This window comes from Myodes glareolus, chromosome 24 (assembly GCF_982192425.1).
Source record: "Myodes glareolus chromosome 24, mMyoGla1.1, whole genome shotgun sequence".
In the NCBI taxonomy this organism is placed as follows: domain Eukaryota; kingdom Metazoa; phylum Chordata; class Mammalia; order Rodentia; family Cricetidae; genus Myodes; species Myodes glareolus.
In genome coordinates, this window is record NC_142049.1 from 48577013 (window position 1) to 48597176 (window position 20164).

The following is a 20164-nucleotide window of genomic DNA, read 5'->3' on the forward strand; positions in this document are numbered from 1 at the left end:
GGAAAAACTGGGAAGTCCAGTCAGCTCAGTGCCCTGCCTGGGCAAACCTGGGGTCTTCTCAACTCTAAAACCCAGTTCCCAGCCTTCAAGAAATCTGCTTTGAAATGTGAAGGTGTAGAATCCACTTTGAAAAACAGTGTTTCCCCCGTCACCCAGTGAAGTGCTCAGGTCTCCGGGACAGACCTTTTTTTCTTTTTTTTTTGGTTTTTTTTTGAAAGTAATTTTATTAAATTATAAAAAGTTTCCATTTACGCCCCTCCTCCCAACGCCCTCCCACTCCCCCCTCCCTCTCCTCCTCCCTCTTTGTCCCCAAGGGCAGTCAGGGTCTCCTGCCCTGTGGGAAGTCCAAGTTCCTCCCCCCTCACTCCAGGTCCAGGAAGGTGAGCATCCAAACAGACTGGATCCCAAAAATCCAGTATATGCAGAGGAAACCAGTCCCAGTGTCATTGTCAATGGCTTCTCAGAAAGACTTCAGGCCAGCCACATTCAGAAAATCCGGCCACAATCAGAGAATCTGGTTGGATCACATGCTCGTTCAGTCACGGTCCATCTGGCCTTGGTAAACTCTCATTAGATCCGACCCCTTGTATCAGTGGGTGATAGCATCCCTCGCAGTCCTTCGTTATTTTCTTCCTCCTTCTGCTCCTCATTTGGATCTTGGGGGGCTCAGTTCGGTGCTCAAACGCGGGCCTCCATCTGTATCGTCATCCAACGCCAGATGAAGGATCTATGGTGATAAGCAAAATATTCATCAGTATGGTCACGGGCCAAGGCCGGTTCGGGCACCCTCTCCTCTGTCCAGAGAACAATCTGGGGATCTCTCCTTGGACCTGGGATCCCATATATAATCAAGTTTACTGTAAACTCTAATATGACTCCCTTAGTTGAAATATATTCTTCCCTGATCCCACATTAATCCTTCCTCCCTTCCCCCCATCCCGGTCAACCGAGCTTTCTCCATTCCTCCCCTACTCCCTTCTCTCTAACACTCTCCCCTTCCAACAACCCTCCCACCCCCTCCCATGCACCCAAGGTTAACTGGGACTCTTGACTATTTCCTACCTCCTGGCGGATAGCTAAATAATCTTCATCAGGTTCGTCTTCTTATTTAGCTTGTCTAGGATCACGAATAATAGGCTCAAAGACCTTTAATTATGGTTAGAATCCACTTATGAGTGAATACATACCGTGTTCCTCTTTTTGGGTTTTGCTTACCTCACTCAGTAAAGCGTTTTCTATGTCCATCCATTTGCATGCAAAATTCAAGATGTCATTATTTTTACCGCTGAGTAAAACTCTAATGTGTATATGTTCCACACCTTTTTTAACCATTCTTCTAATGAGGGGCACCTAGGCTGTTTCCAGGTTCTGGCTATTACAAATAGTGCTGCTATGAACATAGTTGAACAAACGCTTTTGTAGTATGTTTGGGCATCTCTGGGGTATATTCCCAAGAGAGGAATTGCTGGGTCCTGAGGGAGGTTGACTCCCAGTTTCCTGAGAAACCGCCACACTGATTTCCAAAGTGGCTGCACAAGTTTGCATTCCCACCAACAATGGATGAGTGTTCCCCTCACCCCACATCCTCTCCAGCATAGGCTATCATTGGTGTTTTTAACTTTAGCTATTCTGACAGGTGTAAGATGGTATCTCAAAGTGGTTTTGATTTGCATTTCCCTGATCGCTAAGGAGATTGAGCATGAACTTAAGTGTCTTCTGGCCATTCGAAGTTCATCTGTTATGAATTCTCTGTTCAGATCAGTACCCCATTTTTTAATTGGGTTAATTAGAGTTTTAGTGTCTAGTTTCTTGAGTTCTTTGTATATTCTGGAGATCAGACTCTTGTCTGATGAGGGGTTGGTGAAGATCTTCTCCCAGTCAGAAGGCAGCCTTTTTGTCTTACTGACAGTGTCCTTTGCTTTACAGAAGCTTCTCAGTTTCAGCAGGTCCCATTTATTCATTGTTTCTCTTATTGTCTGTGCTGCTGGGGTCCTACTTAGGAAGTGGCCTCCTGTGCCTATATCTTGTGGACTACTTCCCACTTTCTCTTCTATCAGGTTCAAAGTGGACAGATTGATGTTGATGTCTTTAATCCATTTGGACTTGAGTTTTGTGCATGGTGATAGATATGGATCTATTTTCATTCTTCTACAGGTTGACATCCAGTTATGCCAGCACCATTTGTTAAAGACGCTTTCCTTTTTCCATTGTATACCTTTAGCTCCCTTGTCAAAAATTAGGTGTTCATAGGTTTGAGGGTTAGTATCTGGGTCTTCTATTCGATTCCATAGGTCGACTTCTCTGTTCTTATGCCAATACCAAGCTGTTTTCAATACTGTAGCTCTGTAATAGAGTTTGAAGTCAGGGATAGTAATGCCTCCAGAAGTTCCTTTATTGTATAAGATTGTTTTGGCTATCCTGGGTTTTTTGTTTTTCCATATAAACTTGATTATTGTTCTCTCAAGGTCTGTGAAGAAGTTTGATGGGATTTTGATGGGGATTGCATTGAATCTGTAGATTGCTTTTGGTAGAATTGCCATTTTTACTATGTTGATTCTCCCAATCCAAGAGCAGGGGAGGTCTTTCCATTTTCTGGTATCCTTCTCAATTTCTCTTTTCAAAGGCTTAAAGTTCTTGTCAAATAGGTCTTTCACATCCTTGGTTAGAGTAACCCCAAGATATTTTATGGTGTTTGTGGCTATCGTGAAAGGTGATGTTTCTCTGATTTCCCTCTCCGTTTCTTTATCCTTTGTGTATAGGAGTGCCACTGATTTTTTGGAGTTGATCTTGTATCCTGCCACGTTACTAAAGGTGTTTATCAGCTGTAGGAGTTCTTTGGTAGAGTGTTTGGGGTCACTTATGTACACTATCATATTGTCAGCAAATAACGAAAGTTTAACTTCATCCTTTCCAATTCGAATCCCCTTGATCCCCTTATGTTGTCTTATTGCTATTGCTAGAACTTCAAGCACTATATTGAAGAGGTATGGAGAGAGTGGACAGCATTGTCATGTTCCTGATTTTAGTGGAAAGACTTTGAGTTTCTCTCCATTCAATTTGATGTTAGCTGTTGGCTTGCTGTATATTGCTTTTATTATATTTAGGTATGATCCTTGTATCCCCAGTCTCTCCAACACCTTTATCATAAATGGGTGTTGAATTTTGTCAAATGCTTTTTCAGCATCCAATGAAATGATCATATGGTTTTTTTCTTTCAGTTTATTTATATGATGGATTACATTGATAGATTTGCGTATGTTGAACCAGCCCTGCATCTCTGGAATGAAGCCTACTTGATCATAATGAATAATTTTTCTAATGTGTTCCTGGATTCGGTTAGCCAGGATTTTATTGAGAATTTTCGCTTCGATGTTCATGAGTGAGATTGGCCTCTAATTCTCTTTCTTGGTTGTGTCTTTATGTGGTTTTGGTATTAAGGTAACTGTAGCTTCATAAAAGGAGTTAGGCAATGACTCTTCTGTTTCTTTTTTTTTTTAAAGGTGGAATCACTCTTTATTTCCAAACAATGGTTAAAACAATTTAATATGCCTTATCTTTTTTTTTATTTTTTTATTTTTATTTTTTTTGTAAATTTTATTAAATTATAAAAGTTTCCATTTCCGCCCCCCCTCCCAACACCCTCCCACTCCCCCCACTCCCCTCCTCCTTCCCCTCCGTCCCCCAGGGCAGTCAGGGTTTCCTGCCCTGTGGGAAGCTCCAGCTCCCTCCCCCTCCCTCCAGGTCCAGGAAGGCGAGCGTCCAAACAGACTGGATCCCCAAAATCCAGCATATGCAGAGGAAACAGGTCCCAGTGTCATAGTCAATGGCTTTTCAGAAAGACCCCGGGCCAGCCACAGTCAGAGAATCCGGCCAAATTCCGAGAATCTGGCTAGATCACGTCCTCGTTCAGTCCCAGTCCGGCTGGCCCTGGTAAACTCTCATCAGATCCGTTCCCTTGTATCAGTGGGTGCTAGCATCCCTCGCAGTACTGATTTCGTTTTTCATGTTCCTCCTCCTTCCGCTCCCCCTCCGGACCTCGGGGGGCTCAATCCGGTGCTCCAATGTGGGCCTCCGACTGCATAGCCGTCCTTCGCCAGAGGAAGAATCTATGGTGATAAGCAAAATATACATCAGTATGGTCATGGGCCACGGCCGATTCAGGCACCCTCTCCTCTGTCCAGAGAGCAATCAGGGGGATTTCTCCTTGGACCTGGGATCCCATATATAATCAAGTCTCCTGTAAACCCTAAAATGGCTCCCTTAGTTGAAATATATTGTTCCCAGATCCCATATTCATCCTACCTCCCTCCCCCCCCCATCCCCGGCCACCAAGCTTTCCCCGTTCCTCCCCTACTCCCTTCTCTCTAGTCCTCTCCCCCTCCATCGACCCTCCCACCCCACCATGCACCCGAGGTTACCTGGGACTCATGTATATTTCCTACCTCCTGGTGGATAGCTAAATAATCTTCATCAGGTTCATCTTCTTATTTAGCTTCTCTAGGATCACGAATAATAGGCTCAAAGACCTTTAATTATGGTTAGAATCCACTTATGAGTGAATACATACCGTGTTCCTCTTTTTGGGTCTGGCTTACCTCACTCAGTAAAGCGTTTTCTATTTCCATCCATTTGCATGCAAAATTCAAGATGTCATTGTTTTTTACTGCCGAGTAAAACTCTAATGTATATATGTTCCACACCTTTTTTAACCATTCTTCTATTGAGGGGCACCTAGGCTGTTTCCAGGTTCTGGCTATTACAAATAGTGCTGCTATGAACATAGTTGAACAAACGCTTTTGTAGTATGTTTGGGCATCTCTGGGGTATATTCCCAAGAGAGGAATTGCTGGGTCCTGAGGGAGGTTGACTCCCAGTTTCCTGAGAAACCGCCACACTGATTTCCAAAGTGGCTGCACAAGTTTGCATTCCCACCAACAATGGATGAGTGTTCCCCTCACCCCACATCCTCTCCAGCATAGGCTATCATTGGTGTTTTTAACTTTAGCTATTCTGACAGGTGTAAGATGGTATCTCAAAGTGGTTTTGATTTGCATTTCCCTGATCGCTAAGGAGATTGAGCATGAACTTAAGTGTCTTCTGGCCATTCGAAGTTCATCTGTTATGAATTCTCTGTTCAGATCAGTACCCCCATTTTTTAATTGGGTTAATTAGAGTTTTAGTGTCTAGTTTCTTGAGTTCTTTGTATATTCTGGAGATCAGACTCTTGTCTGATGAGGGGTTGGTGAAGATCTTCTCCCAGTCAGAAGGCAGCCTTTTTGTCTTACTGACAGTGTCCTTTGCTTTACAGAAGCTTCTCAGTTTCAGCAGGTCCCATTTATTCATTGTTTCTCTTATTGTCTGTGCTGCTGGGGTCCTACTTAGGAAGTGGCCTCCTGTGCCTATATCTTGTGGACTACTTCCCACTTTCTCTTCTATCAGGTTCAAAGTGGACAGATTGATGTTGATGTCTTTAATCCATTTGGACTTGAGTTTTGTGCATGGTGATAGATATGGATCTATTTTCATTCTTCTACAGGTTGACATCCAGTTATGCCAGCACCATTTGTTAAAGACGCTTTCCTTTTTCCATTGTATACCTTTAGCTCCCTTGTCAAAAATTAGGTGTTCATAGGTTTGAGGGTTAGTATCTGGGTCTTCTATTCGATTCCATAGGTCGACTTCTCTGTTCTTATGCCAATACCAAGCTGTTTTCAATACTGTAGCTCTGTAATAGAGTTTGAAGTCAGGGATAGTAATGCCTCCAGAAGTTCCTTTATTGTATAAGATTGTTTTGGCTATCCTGGGTTTTTTGTTTTTCCATATAAACTTGATTATTGTTCTCTCAAGGTCTGTGAAGAAGTTTGATGGGATTTTGATGGGGATTGCATTGAATCTGTAGATTGCTTTTGGTAGAATTGCCATTTTTACTATGTTGATTCTCCCAATCCAAGAGCAGGGGAGGTCTTTCCATTTTCTGGTATCCTTCTCAATTTCTCTTTTCAAAGGCTTAAAGTTCTTGTCAAATAGGTCTTTCACATCCTTGGTTAGAGTAACCCCAAGATATTTTATGGTGTTTGTGGCTATCGTGAAAGGTGATGTTTCTCTGATTTCCCTCTCCGTTTCTTTATCCTTTGTGTATAGGAGTGCCACTGATTTTTTGGAGTTGATCTTGTATCCTGCCACGTTACTAAAGGTGTTTATCAGCTGTAGGAGTTCTTTGGTAGAGTGTTTGGGGTCACTTATGTACACTATCATATTGTCAGCAAATAACGAAAGTTTAACTTCATCCTTTCCAATTCGAATCCCCTTGATCCCCTTATGTTGTCTTATTGCTATTGCTAGAACTTCAAGCACTATATTGAAGAGGTATGGAGAGAGTGGACAGCATTGTCATGTTCCTGATTTTAGTGGAAAGACTTTGAGTTTCTCTCCATTCAATTTGATGTTAGCTGTTGGCTTGCTGTATATTGCTTTTATTATATTTAGGTATGATCCTTGTATCCCCAGTCTCTCCAACACCTTTATCATAAATGGGTGTTGAATTTTGTCAAATGCTTTTTCAGCATCCAATGAAATGATCATATGGTTTTTTTCTTTCAGTTTATTTATATGATGGATTACATTGATAGATTTGCGTATGTTGAACCAGCCCTGCATCTCTGGAATGAAGCCTACTTGATCATAATGAATAATTTTTCTAATGTGTTCCTGGATTCGGTTAGCCAGGATTTTATTGAGAATTTTCGCTTCGATGTTCATGAGTGAGATTGGCCTCTAATTCTCTTTCTTGGTTGTGTCTTTATGTGGTTTTGGTATTAAGGTAACTGTAGCTTCATAAAAGGAGTTAGGCAATGACTCTTCTGTTTCTTTTTTTTTTTAAAGGTGGAATCACTCTTTATTTCCAAACAATGGTTAAAACAATTTAATATGCCTTATCTTTTTTTTTATTTTTTTATTTTTATTTTTTTTGTAAATTTTATTAAATTATAAAAGTTTCCATTTCCGCCCCCCCTCCCAACACCCTCCCACTCCCCCCACTCCCCTCCTCCTTCCCCTCCGTCCCCCAGGGCAGTCAGGGTTTCCTGCCCTGTGGGAAGCTCCAGCTCCCTCCCCCTCCCTCCAGGTCCAGGAAGGCGAGCGTCCAAACAGACTGGATCCCCAAAATCCAGCATATGCAGAGGAAACAGGTCCCAGTGTCATAGTCAATGGCTTTTCAGAAAGACCCCGGGCCAGCCACAGTCAGAGAATCCGGCCAAATTCCGAGAATCTGGCTAGATCACGTCCTCGTTCAGTCCCAGTCCGGCTGGCCCTGGTAAACTCTCATCAGATCCGTTCCCTTGTATCAGTGGGTGCTAGCATCCCTCGCAGTACTGATTTCGTTTTTCATGTTCCTCCTCCTTCCGCTCCCCCTCCGGACCTCGGGGGGCTCAATCCGGTGCTCCAATGTGGGCCTCCGACTGCATAGCCGTCCTTCGCCAGAGGAAGAATCTATGGTGATAAGCAAAATATACATCAGTATGGTCATGGGCCACGGCCGATTCAGGCACCCTCTCCTCTGTCCAGAGAGCAATCAGGGGGATTTCTCCTTGGACCTGGGATCCCATATATAATCAAGTCTCCTGTAAACCCTAAAATGGCTCCCTTAGTTGAAATATATTGTTCCCAGATCCCATATTCATCCTACCTCCCTCCCCCCCCCCCCATCCCCGGCCACCAAGCTTTCCCCGTTCCTCCCCTACTCCCTTCTCTCTAGTCCTCTCCCCCTCCATCGACCCTCCCACCCCACCATGCACCCGAGGTTACCTGGGACTCATGTATATTTCCTACCTCCTGGTGGATAGCTAAATAATCTTCATCAGGTTCATCTTCTTATTTAGCTTCTCTAGGATCACGAATAATAGGCTCAAAGACCTTTAATTATGGTTAGAATCCACTTATGAGTGAATACATACCGTGTTCCTCTTTTTGGGTCTGGCTTACCTCACTCAGTAAAGCGTTTTCTATTTCCATCCATTTGCATGCAAAATTCAAGATGTCATTGTTTTTTACTGCCGAGTAAAACTCTAATGTATATATGTTCCACACCTTTTTTAACCATTCTTCTATTGAGGGGCACCCAGGTTGTTTCCATGATCTGGCTATTACAAATAGTGCAGCTATGAACATAGTTGAACAAATGCTTTTGTAGTATGTTAGGGAATCTTTAGGGTATATTCCCAAGAGTGGAATTGCTGGGTCCTGAGGGAGGTTGACTCCCAGTTTCCTGAGAAACCGCCACACTGATTTCCACAGTGGCTGCACGAGTTTGCATTCCCACCAACAATGGATGAGTGTTCCCCTCACCCCACATCCTCTCCAGCATAGGCTATCATTGGTGTTTTTGACTTTAGCTATTCTGACAGGTGTAAGATGGTATCTCAAAGTGGTTTTGATTTGCATTTCCCTGATCGCTAGGGAGGTTGAACATGACCTTAAGTGTCTTCTGGCCATTCGAAGTTCATCTGTTGTGAATTCTCTGTTAAGTTCAGTACCCCATTTTTTAATTGGGTTAATTAGAGTTTTAGTGTCTAGTTTCTTGAGTTCTTTGTATATTCTGGAGATCAGACTCTTGTCTGATGAGGGGTTGGTGAAGATCTTCTCCCAGTCAGAAGGCAGCCTTTTTGTCCTACTGACAGTGTCCTTTGCTTTACAGAAGCTTCCCAGTTTCAGTAGATCCCATTTATTCATTGTTTCTCTTATTGTCTGTGCTGCTGGGGTCCTACTTAGGAAGAGGCCTCCTGTGCCTAAATCTTGTAGGCTACTTCCCACTTTCTCTTCTATCAGGTTCAAAGTGGACGGATTAATGTTGATGTCTTTAATCCATTTGGACTTGATTTTTGTGGATGGTGATAGATATGGATCTACTTTCATTTTTTTACAGGTTGACATCCAGTTATGCCAGCACCATTTGTTAAAGATGCTTTCCTTCTTCCATTGTATACCTTTAGCTCCCTTGTCGAAAATTAGGTGTTCATATGTTTGTGGGTTAATATCTGGGTCTTCTATTCGATTCCATAAGTCGACTTCTCTGTTCTTATGCCAATACCAAGCTGTTTTCAATACTGTAGCTCTATAATAGAGTTTGAAGTCAGGGATGGTAATGCCTCCAGAAGTTCTTTTATTGTATAAGATTGTTTTGGCTATCCTGGGTTTTTTGTTTTGCCATATAAACTTGATTATTGTTCTCTCAAGGTCTGTGAAGAAGTTTGATGGGATTTTGATGTGGATTGCATTGAATCTATAGATTGCTTTTGGTAGAATTGCCATTTTTACTATGTTGATTCTCCCAATCCAAGAGCAGGGGAGGACTTTCCATTTTCTGGTATCCTCCTCAATTTCTTTCTTCAAAGACTTAAAGTTTTTGTCAAATAGGTCTTTCACTTCCTTGGTTAGAGTAACCCCAAGATATTTTATGCTATTTGTGGCTATCATGAAGGGTGATGCTTCTCTGATTTCCCTCTCTGCTTCTTTATCCTTTGTGTATAGGAGTGCCACTGATTTTTTGGAGTTGATCTTGTATCCTGCCACGTTACTAAAGGTGTTTATCAGCTGTAGGAGTTCTTTGGTAGAGTTTTTGGGGTCGCTTATGTACACTATCATATCGTCAGCAAATAACGAAAGTTTAACTTCATCCTTTCCAATTCGAATCCCCTTGATCCCCTTATGTTGTCTTATTGCTATTGCTAGAACTTCAAGCACTATATTGAAGAGGTATGGAGAGAGTGGACAGCCTTGTCGTGTTCCTGATTTTAGTGGAAAGGCTTTGAGTTTCTCTCCATTCAGTTTGATGTTAGCTGTCGGCTTGGTGTATATTGCTTTTATTATATTTAGGTATGATCCTTGTATCCCCAGTCTCTCCAACACCTTTATCATAAATGGGTGTTGAATTTTGTCAAATGCTTTTTCAGCATCTAGTGAGATGATCATATGGTTTTTTTCTTTCAGTTTATTTATATGATGGATTACATTGATAGATTTGCGTATGTTGAACCAGCCCTGCATCTCTGGAATGAAGCTGACTTGATCATAATGGATAATTTTTCTAATGTGCTCTTGGATTCGGTTTGCCAGTATTTTATTGAGAATTTTCGCGTCGATGTTCATGAGTGAGATTGGTCTGTAATTCTCTTTCTTGGTTGTGTCTTTGTGTGGTTTTGGTATTAGGGTAACTGTAGCTTCATAAAAGGAGTTAGGCAGTGACTCTTCTGTTTCTATATTGTGGAATACATTAAGGAGTATAGGTATTAGCTCTTCCTGAAAGTTCTGGTAGAATTCTGCATTGAAACCATCTGGTCCTGGGCTTTTTTTGGTAGGAAGATTTTTCATAACAGCTTCTAGTTCTTCACGACTAACAGGTCTATTTAGATTGTTCACCTGGTCTTGGTTCAACTTTGGTATATGGTACTTTTCTAAAAAACTGTCCATTTCTTTTACATTTTCCAACTTTGTGGCATATAAACTTTCGTGGTAAGATCTAATGATTCTCTGAATTTCCTCTGTGTCTGTGGTTATGTCCCCCTTTTCATTTCTGATCCTATTAATTTGCAAGTTCTCTCTCTGCCGTTTGATTAGTTTGGATAGGGGTTTGTCAATCTTGTTAATTTTCTCCAAGAACCAGCTTTTTGCTTCATTGTTTCTTTGAATTGTTTTCTGTGTTTGTATTTTGTTGATTTCAGCCCTCAGTTTGATTATTTCCAGTCTTCTACTCCTCCTGGGTAAATCAGCTTCTTTTTTTTCTAGAGCTTTCAAGTGTGCTGTTAAGTCTCCAATGTGTTCTTTCTCCGTTTTCTTTAGTTGGGCACCAATTGCTATGAACTTTCCTCTTAGCACTGCTTTCATAGTGTCCCATAGGTTTGAGTATGTTGTGTCTTTGTTTTCATTAAATTCAAGGAAGACTTTAATTTCTTTCTTAATTTCGTCCCTGACCCAGGGGTGATTTAGTAGTTGACTGTTCAACTTCCATGAGTTTGTTGACTTCCTGGGGGTAGTGTTGTTGTTGAATTCTAATTTTAATCCATGGTGATCTGACAAGACACAGGTGGTTACTAATATTTTTTTGTATCTGTGGGAGTTTGCTTTGTTACCGAGTATGTGGTCAATCTTCGAGAAGGTTCCATGAACTGCAGAGAAGAAGGTATATTCTTTCCTATTTGGGTGGAGTGTTCTATAGATGTCTGTTAAGTCCATTTGATTCAATACCTCCAATAAATCTCTTAATTCTCTGTTTGGTTTCTGTCTGATTGACCTGTCCATTGGTGAGAGAGGAGTGTTGAAGTCTCCTACTATTAGTGTGTGTGGTTTGATGACTGCCTTGAGTTCTAGAAGAGTTTCTTTTACATATGTGGGTGCCTTTACATTAGGGGCATAGATATTCAGGATTGAGACTTCTTCCTGATGAGTTGTTCCTGTTATGAGAATGAAATGTCCATCTCCATCACTTCTGATTGATTTTAGTTTGAAGTCGATTTTGTTAGATATTAGAATGGCCACACCCGCTTGTTTCTTAGGTCCATTTGCTTGTAAAACCTTTTCCCAACCCTTTACTCTGAGTAGGTGTCTGTCTTTGTGGTTGAGGTGTGTTTCTTGTAAACAGCAGAATGTTGGATTCTGTTTTCGTAACCAATCTCTAAGTCTGTGCCTCTTTATAGGTGAATTGAGTCCATTGATATTAAGAGATGTTAATGACCATTGGTTGTTGACTCCAGTCATTTTTTGGGGGGTAATAGAGTGTATGTGTTTTCCTTCTTTGAATTGTGCTAGTGAAGGGTCGCTAGATGTCTGAATTATTGTAGTCAGTGTTGGCAATGTTGGATTCCTTGGGATGTAATTTTCCTTCTAGTATTCTCTGTAAGGCTGGATTAGTAGTTACGTATTGTTTAAATTTGTTTTTATCCTGAAATATTTTGTTTTCTCCGTTGATAGTGAATGAAAGCTTAGCTGGGTAAAGTAGTCTGGGCTTGCATCCATGGTCCCTTAATTTCTTTAGTACCTCTATCCAGGACCTTCTGGCTTTCATGGTTTCTATAGAGAAGTCTGGTGTAAGTCTGATAGGTTTACCTTTATAGGTTACTTGACCTTTTTCCTTTGCAGCTCTTAATATCCTTTCTTTAGTCTGAATTCTTTGTGTTTTGATTATTATATGGTGAGGGGATGTTTTTTTCTGATCCAGTCTATTCGGTGTTCTGTATGCTTCTTGCACCTTCATAGGAATATCCCTCTTTAGGTTGGGAAAGTTTTCTTCTATAATTTTGTTGAATATATCTTCTGGACCTTTGATCTGCAATTCTTCTCCTTCTTCTACTCCTATTATTCTTAGATTTGGTTTTTTTTATTATGTCCCATATTTCCTGAATGTTTTGTGATGAGAATTTGTTGGATTTGCTGTTTTCTTTGGTCAGGGCGTTTATTTTCTCTATGGTGTCTTCATAATCTGAGATTCGTTCTTCTATCTCTTGTATTCTATTGGTTAAGCTTGATTCTGTAGTCTCCGTTCGTTTACCTAGGTTTTCCATATCCAGCCGGCCCTCGGATTGTGTTTTCCTCACTGCCTCCATTTCAGTTTTCAATTCTTGAACTGATTCCATTACCTGTTTGATTGCTTTTTCTTGGTTTCCCAGGGTATCATTTACGAATTTACTCATTTCTTCAACCTTTTTGTTATATTTGTCTTCCATTTCTTTACTCATTTCTTCCATTTTTTTGTTATATTTGTCTTCTATTTCTTTAAGTAAGTTATTCATACCCTGTTTAGGAGACTCTGTTGCTTTCATAATGACACTGTTTTCCACTTCTTCCGGAATAGGGCGTTCAAGTCCTTCTGTAGTAAGATCGCTGGGATCTGGTGTTTTCATGTTGTTTTTCAGATTGTTGGAGGAATTTTTGCCTTGGCGCCTGCCCATCTCTTCCTTCAGATGCCCTCCAATGGCTCTTCCCTCCGCTGGGTCTTCTTCTACTGGATTAGTGCCCCTTGCTATCCGGGAATCACTTTGCCTGCAGCCTTAGCTTGCTGCAGGCAGGCTATTAGAACAAAGGGACTTCCTTCCCTTTGCACTCACCACCTGTCCCGAACCGCGGTGCCCACCCCGGCTGAGATGGAGGAATTTAAGCCCCGAAAAAGGGAGAGAGGACGGGAGGGGTTCCAAGCCGAAAGCTGGGATGGCATAGCAGGAGAGAGGGATTAGCTGGGGGAAGCTGCCCCTGTGGAGCAGCCAGGGAGATAAGGATGGCGGGAATACCGTGTGTACCTAAGCGGAGTTGTATGGCGGTCAACACACTCACCCCTCCACAGGATCAGAGCTCCTCGCTGGTCAGAAGACTCGCTGCCCGCAGTCTTAGCTTGTTGCAGGCCGGCTATCAGAACAAAGGGCTGGGAATGCAAACTTGTGCAGCCACTGTGTAAATCAGTGTGGCGGTTTCTCAGGAAACTGGGAGTCAACCTCCCTCAGGACCCAGCAATTTCAGTCTTGGAAATATACCCAAGAGATGCCCTACCATACTACAAAAGCATTTGTTCAACCATGTTCATAGCAGCATTATTTGTAATAGTCAGAAACTGGGAACAACCTAGGTGTCCCTCAATAGAAGAATGGTTAAAGAAGTTGTGGAACATATACACATTAGAGTTTTACTCAGCGGTAAAAGCAATGACAACTTGAATTTTGCATGCAAATGAAGGGAAATAAAAAACGTTTTACTGAGTGAGGTAAGCCAGACCCAAAAAGAGGAAAACGGTATGTACTCACTCATAAGTGGATTCTAGCCATAGTTAAAGGTCTTTGAGCCTATAATTTGTGATCCTAGAGAAGCTGAATAAGAAGGTGAACCTGAAGAAAATCATATTGATGTCCTCCTGGATTTTGGAAGTAGACAAGATTTTCAGGCAAAACTTGGGTGCACGGGGGGGTGGGTGGGTGGAAGTAGGGGGAGATAGTTAGAGAGAAGGGAGAAGGGGAGGATTGGTATAGCTTGGGGGAAAGAGATGGGGGAGGGATAAAGGATGGATATGGGAGCACGAAAGTATATATCTCAAATAAGGGAGCCATTTTAGGGTTTGCAATAGACTTGATTCTAGAGGGGTAACCAGGTCCAAGGAGAGGTCCCCAGATTGTTTCCTGGGCAGCAGAAGAGAGGGTGCCTGAACTGTCCTTGGCCCATAACCATACTGATGATTATTTTGCATATCACCATAGAGCCTTCATCTGGCGATGATGGAGATAGAGAGAGAGTCCCACATTGCAACTCTGTACTTAACTCCCTAGTTCCAAATGAGAAGCAGAAGGAGGGAGAACGTGAGCAAGGAAATCAGGATCAGAGGGAACCTTCTTCTGACAATGGATGGAGATAGAGACAGAGACCCACATTTGAGCACTGGACTGGACCCCCAAGGTCCAAATGAGGAGCAGAAGGAAAGAAAACATGAAAAAGGAAGTCAGGCCTGCGAGGGGAGCGTTCACCCACTGATACAAAGGAACTGGTCTAAGGAGAGCTCACCAAGGCCAGCTGTACTGGGACTGAACGAGCATGTGATCAAACCGGATTCTCTGATTGTGGCTGACATGCGGGGTGACTGAGAAGCCATTAATAATGGAACTGGATCTTTTTTTGCCTGCATGTACTGGCTTTTTGGAATCCTAGTCTGTTTGGATGCTCACCTTCCTAGACCTGGAGGGAGGGGTGAGGAACTTGAACTTCCCACAGGGCAGGAAACCCTGCCTGTTCTTAGGACAGGAGAGGGAGGAGAAGAAGGAGTGGGGGAAGTGGGAGGGTATTCGTAGGAGGGGAGGAAGTGGAAATTTTCATTCATGAATAAAAAAAATATACCGAACAGTCCTTTGTATTTGAATTACTGGGGATATTTCTATTAACTGTATATGTGATTCATATTAAAACAGTATCAACAATAAAACATTCGCCTTTTTCTTTTGGAAACATTAAGGTTTTTAAAGAAAAATGTTACAAATGTTTTTAGAAATTTTTTTTCTCAAAGTTTATTAAAATATAAAAGTATCCACTTCCGCCCCTCCTCCCAACACCCTCCTGCTCCCCCCACTCCCTCTCCTCTTCCCTCTCCATCCCTAAGAGCAGTCAGGGTTTCCTGCCCTGTGGGTAGTTCAAGTTCCTCCCCCCTCCTTCTAGGTCCAGGAAGGTGAGTATCCAAACAGACTGGATCCCAAAAATCCAGTATATGCAGAGGGAACAAGTCCCAGTGTCATTGTCAATGGCTTTTCAGAAAGACTCCGGGCCAGCCACATTCAGAGAATCTGGTTTGATCACTTGCTCCTTCAGTCCCAATCAACTGGCCTTGGTGAACTCTCATTAGATCAGTCCCCTTGTATCAGTGGGTGATTGCACCCCTCGTGGTCCTGATTTCCTTTTTCATGTTCTTCCTCCTTCTGCTCCTCATTTGGACCTTGGGGGACTCAGTCCGGTGCTCCAATGTGGGTCTCCATCTGTATCTCCATCCATCGTAGGATGAAGGTTCCCTGTGATCTTGCCTTCTTTGCTCACGGTCTCTTTCCTTCTGCTTCTCATTTGGACCTAGGGAGTTAAGTCCAGTGTTCCAATGTGGGTCTCTGCCTCTATCTCCATCCATCGCCAGATGAAGGCTCTAAAACAGAAAACGCTTTACTGAGTGAGGTAACCCAGACCCAAAAAGAGGAATATGGTATGTACTCACTCATAAGTGGTTTCTAGCCATAGTTAAAGGTCTTTGAGTCTATAATTTGTGATCCTAGAGAAGCTGAATAAGAAGGTGAACCTGAAGAAAATTATGTAGTTATCCTCCTGGATATTAGAAGTAGGCAAGATTGCCAGGCAAACTTGGGTGCACGGGGGTGGGGGGTGGAAGTACGGGGAGATGGTTAGGGAGAGGGGAGAGGGGAAGGATCGGGGATGGATTGGGGGAATGGGAGGGGGGAGGGAGGAAGGATGGTTATGGGAGCAGGGAAGTTTATATCTCAACTAAGGGAGCCATTTTAGGGTTTGAAAGAGACTTAATTCTGGAGGGGTTCCCAGTAAAAATTAAATAAAAAATTAAAAAAAAATAAAAATAATAATAAAAAAGAAAACGCTTTACTGAGTCATGTAAGCCAGACCCAAGAAGAGGAATATGGTATGTATTCCCTCATAAGTGGATTCTAGTCATAATTAAAGGTCTTTGAGCTTATTATTTGTGATCCTAGAGAAGTTAAGTAAGAAGGTGAACCTGAAGAAAATTCAGGTAGTTTTCCTCCTGGAGATTGGAAATAGACAAGAGTGCCAGGTAACCTCGGGTACATGGGTGGGTGGGAGGGTTGTTGTAAGTGGCGAGGGTTAGAGAGAAGGGAGCAGGGAAGGAATGAGGAATGCTCGGGGGACTGGGAGGGGGGGAGGGAGGAAGGAGAGATCTGGTATCAGGGAAGAATATATCTCAACTAAGGGAGTCAGTTTAGGGTTTACTAGAGACTTGATTATAAATGGGATCCCAGGTCCAAGGAGAGATCCCTGGATTGTTCTCTGGACAGAGGAGAGGGTGCCTGAACCAGCTTTTGCCCATAACCATACTGATGAATACTTTGCTTATCACCAGAAATTTGTTTTTTAATACAATTTAGTTTTAAAGAATCTTGTAAACTATTTGACCTCTTGAACCTGAGTATAGATTAATATTTACCATTAAGACTCTTGGAGTGCTGCTGTTACTGTACCAGTGTTAAACCTGCAGATACTAACTGGCATTATAGTTTCATCAAAAGGACCATAAATACAGGTTTGTAGCTCAACTAGCTGATGTTCCTGACACAGGATTCTAACAGCATCTGTCATCCCAACATATCTTTGAGGAACTGGGAACTACAGTGGAGACCAGCGTTCCAGTGAAGCCAGTAGTTCACTCTGACAGACACAATGAGAAAGACTTCACAGTGCCAAGAGCAGAGACTCACAGTAGCTCTATACCAGTACAGCACCCCAACAAACCAGTGGTTCTACAAGCTGTTACCCCAAGAACTGGTCTGATCCCCAGCTCAAGGAGTCTGGACTATCAAACCTGCCCCTACCCACAGTTTTTATCCCTGTACAGAAAACAGAGAAAAGGTGTGTGATTGCTGCAAGAATGGTCTTTTCTTTGTCTCTTTATAATAGATTCTTTTAAAGTACTATTACTTAGACTTAGGTATAAAATTAATTGTTTATGTTTATCTTGTAATTAATCATTCTCAGGACTCAAAATTTTGTTTTGATTTTTGACACTAAGACCAAGTATTTAGTTCATAATGCTTAGTTTTAATAACATGTCAAACTTGGATGCCCCAGTGTATTGCAGTTGCAAAAATATAAAATATTTTCTTTATTTATTTTTATATTTTATGGTTGGTGGATATTATCTTGTTAACTTAGGAGATGGTGTCAATGTAAAGACAATTTAAAGCATGGTTTTCCACTCCAGGCAGTTACTTGCCTCAGCTTGTATATTAGAAAATTAAGGCATGAGGTAAAAAATAATTGAATTGGACCTTAGATCTAAAACCTGGAAGGAATCATTGCAAGCCAAATTACCTTCATACAACTTATTGTAATATCCTTAACCTGATCAAAAAGTTAATCTGGCAAGAGCTACCCCATAAGTAGTGTAAACTGTCTCCTTACATAAGACATTTATAATTCAAGCATGCAGAACAGGATATGGTCTACAGTCTCAGGGACATAGAAAGGAATCTGTAACCAATCACAAATCACAAATACATCTGTACTAGAAATTGCTGATTCATATCAGATTGATGTGTTGGTCTTTGGTGGTGTACTGTATTGAATGATGTATTAAACAGATCTTTAGTTTCTGTCCTTGAGTGATGTTCTGTCCCTGAGCCTTAGCAAATGATAAAACATCTATGGTTTGTTGTACAAGGTAGGAAGGGGAGACCTGAAATAATGAGAAGAAATGGGTTAGAGTTAGAGAAATACCCACATTGACCATTTTTCAAAGTGAACCCGACTCACCCTGCATATTAATGATATACTAGCTGCTCTATTTCTCGATGAGATTGTTAGCTATGGGACTTAAATGTGCTTAGAGCTGGCATGAGATCTTCAAGCAGATCTGCTTACATAGCTGTTTTCTGTTAGCAAAATAACTTGAAACAAGTCATGCTTTTAAATTACTAAATGAGAAATTTGCTATTTTAAATTTACCGAATTCTTCTAAAATGGGCTTCACCCCTTCCTGCCCTCTTCTCCTGTCTTCCCCCCTGTAACAGCCCATAATCCCACAGCTCCTTTTGGTCTTGTGTCCTTTGTGACTGTATTCCGCAATCCTTTCCTGTTAATGAGACCCTCTTCCTACAGCTCAGTTTTCATTTTCACCTTCTCACCTTTCAGAAAGCTCATGGGACCAGGCACTAATTCTTTCTGCTGGGTTAACCAGGGTAAGCCCCTGACCTCCTTTGCGTGTAGCAATGACCCACTGAATAGCTTGGCCTTCATTCAGCCCTCTCTGAGACTTGGGTGATGCCCATGACTAAAGGCTGCAATGGCATTTTTCTTCTCTCATCCATGGGAGTGGCATCTTTCATATCTTCCCATTCTTTCCTAGGATGCCTCTCTCAAATTTGGCCACAATACCCCTTAGATAATCAGTCTAAAAGGCTTCATAACAGCACCTTAGATCTCAACATTATTTGGGAATTTCCAATTACTGTGACCAATCCGGGAAATAGAAAGAGACTCTCCATGTTCAGCCTTCCCTCACCTCCACTCCAAGCCTTTTCTCTGTACTTCCTGTTCTCCTACTCAGCTCCTGCTAGCTATCAAGTGGAAGAATAAAACATCCTGTGGGCACTGTGGATCCCACACACTGTAATAATAATATAACCCTTAGTTCCACCACCCAGCCCCTATGTTCAAACATTCATAATGCCATGATTCTCTGTGGCACTCAATGTTATTGTTGCCTACCTACTAGGTGTTCTGGGGTTTATGCCATGGTGTCCCCTTTTTTCCAAAATTTGGGATGGTACCCAGTGAAGAACCCTTGCCATCACTAGGTCCACAGCAACACAACACAACACAACAATTGAGCAATTCAGTTCATACCCTCCTAGCAGCCTGGCCATAACTGCAGGTACAGCCACTGGAGCAGAAGAACTGACCATTTCCCTAGCTGTTTACATTCAGCTTTCCTGGAAATTCATCCAGTATTTCCAATGGGTGGCTCAGGCTATCCTTCCTCTTCAGGATTAAATACACTCACTGGCCGCTGCAGTACTTCCAAAGCAGAGAGAATTAGATTTATTAACAGCAGAGAGTAGTGTTCTTTGCCTCTTCCTCAGGGAGAAATGTTGTTTCTGTTTTAACCAGTTAGGTATAATAAAAGACAAAATCCAACAACTCTAGATGGATCTTCAAAAAAAATAAACAGCTTGATACCCTGGCCAGTGGATCACTGATAATCAAATATGGACCTGGATGCTACCCTTCTTACCCCATCTCCCCTTCTTTTGCTTAATCCTATTAATTGTGTCCTGCTTCATATACTTCTTTTCTAGATTTGTTTGCTAACAGATCCAAAAGATTTCTAACCAGACTTTTAACCAGTTACTATTATAGGATTGCAAGCCCTACCTATTGAGCCAGAGACCTGCAGCACCCAGTTACATTTATATAGGTGTGTGTGTGTGCAAGTGCGCGCACACACGCTCATAGTTTATTGGGTTCTTTTTATTGCTTATTCATATCTTTTTTAGAACTATATAATATGGTATTGGATAAACTGTCAGGGTGTTCATATCTGGAAAAGACTAATTCTGTCTCTCAGTAGTCATTAATTCCTTGTAGCTATTCATCTAGAAATGAGCACCCCCACAAGATTTTCTCCATCAGTGATAGCATGTCAACAAATGTTTCAATTGCCCAGGTCATGTTTAAGCAGCCATATTGTTGAGATTTCATGGGTCTACCCTTCCTGTCACAGCGAAGACACCACCTTTTAGCTGACTTCCTGGTACTCTAAATAATAATCTTTCCACCTCTTTTCCAGCATTGTTCCCTGAGCCATAAGTGTAGGAATTGTATTCTAGATGTCTATACTGGATTTTTTTTAAATTTGTGAATACTTATAGATTAATTTTATGATTGCATAACTAGCTCCATA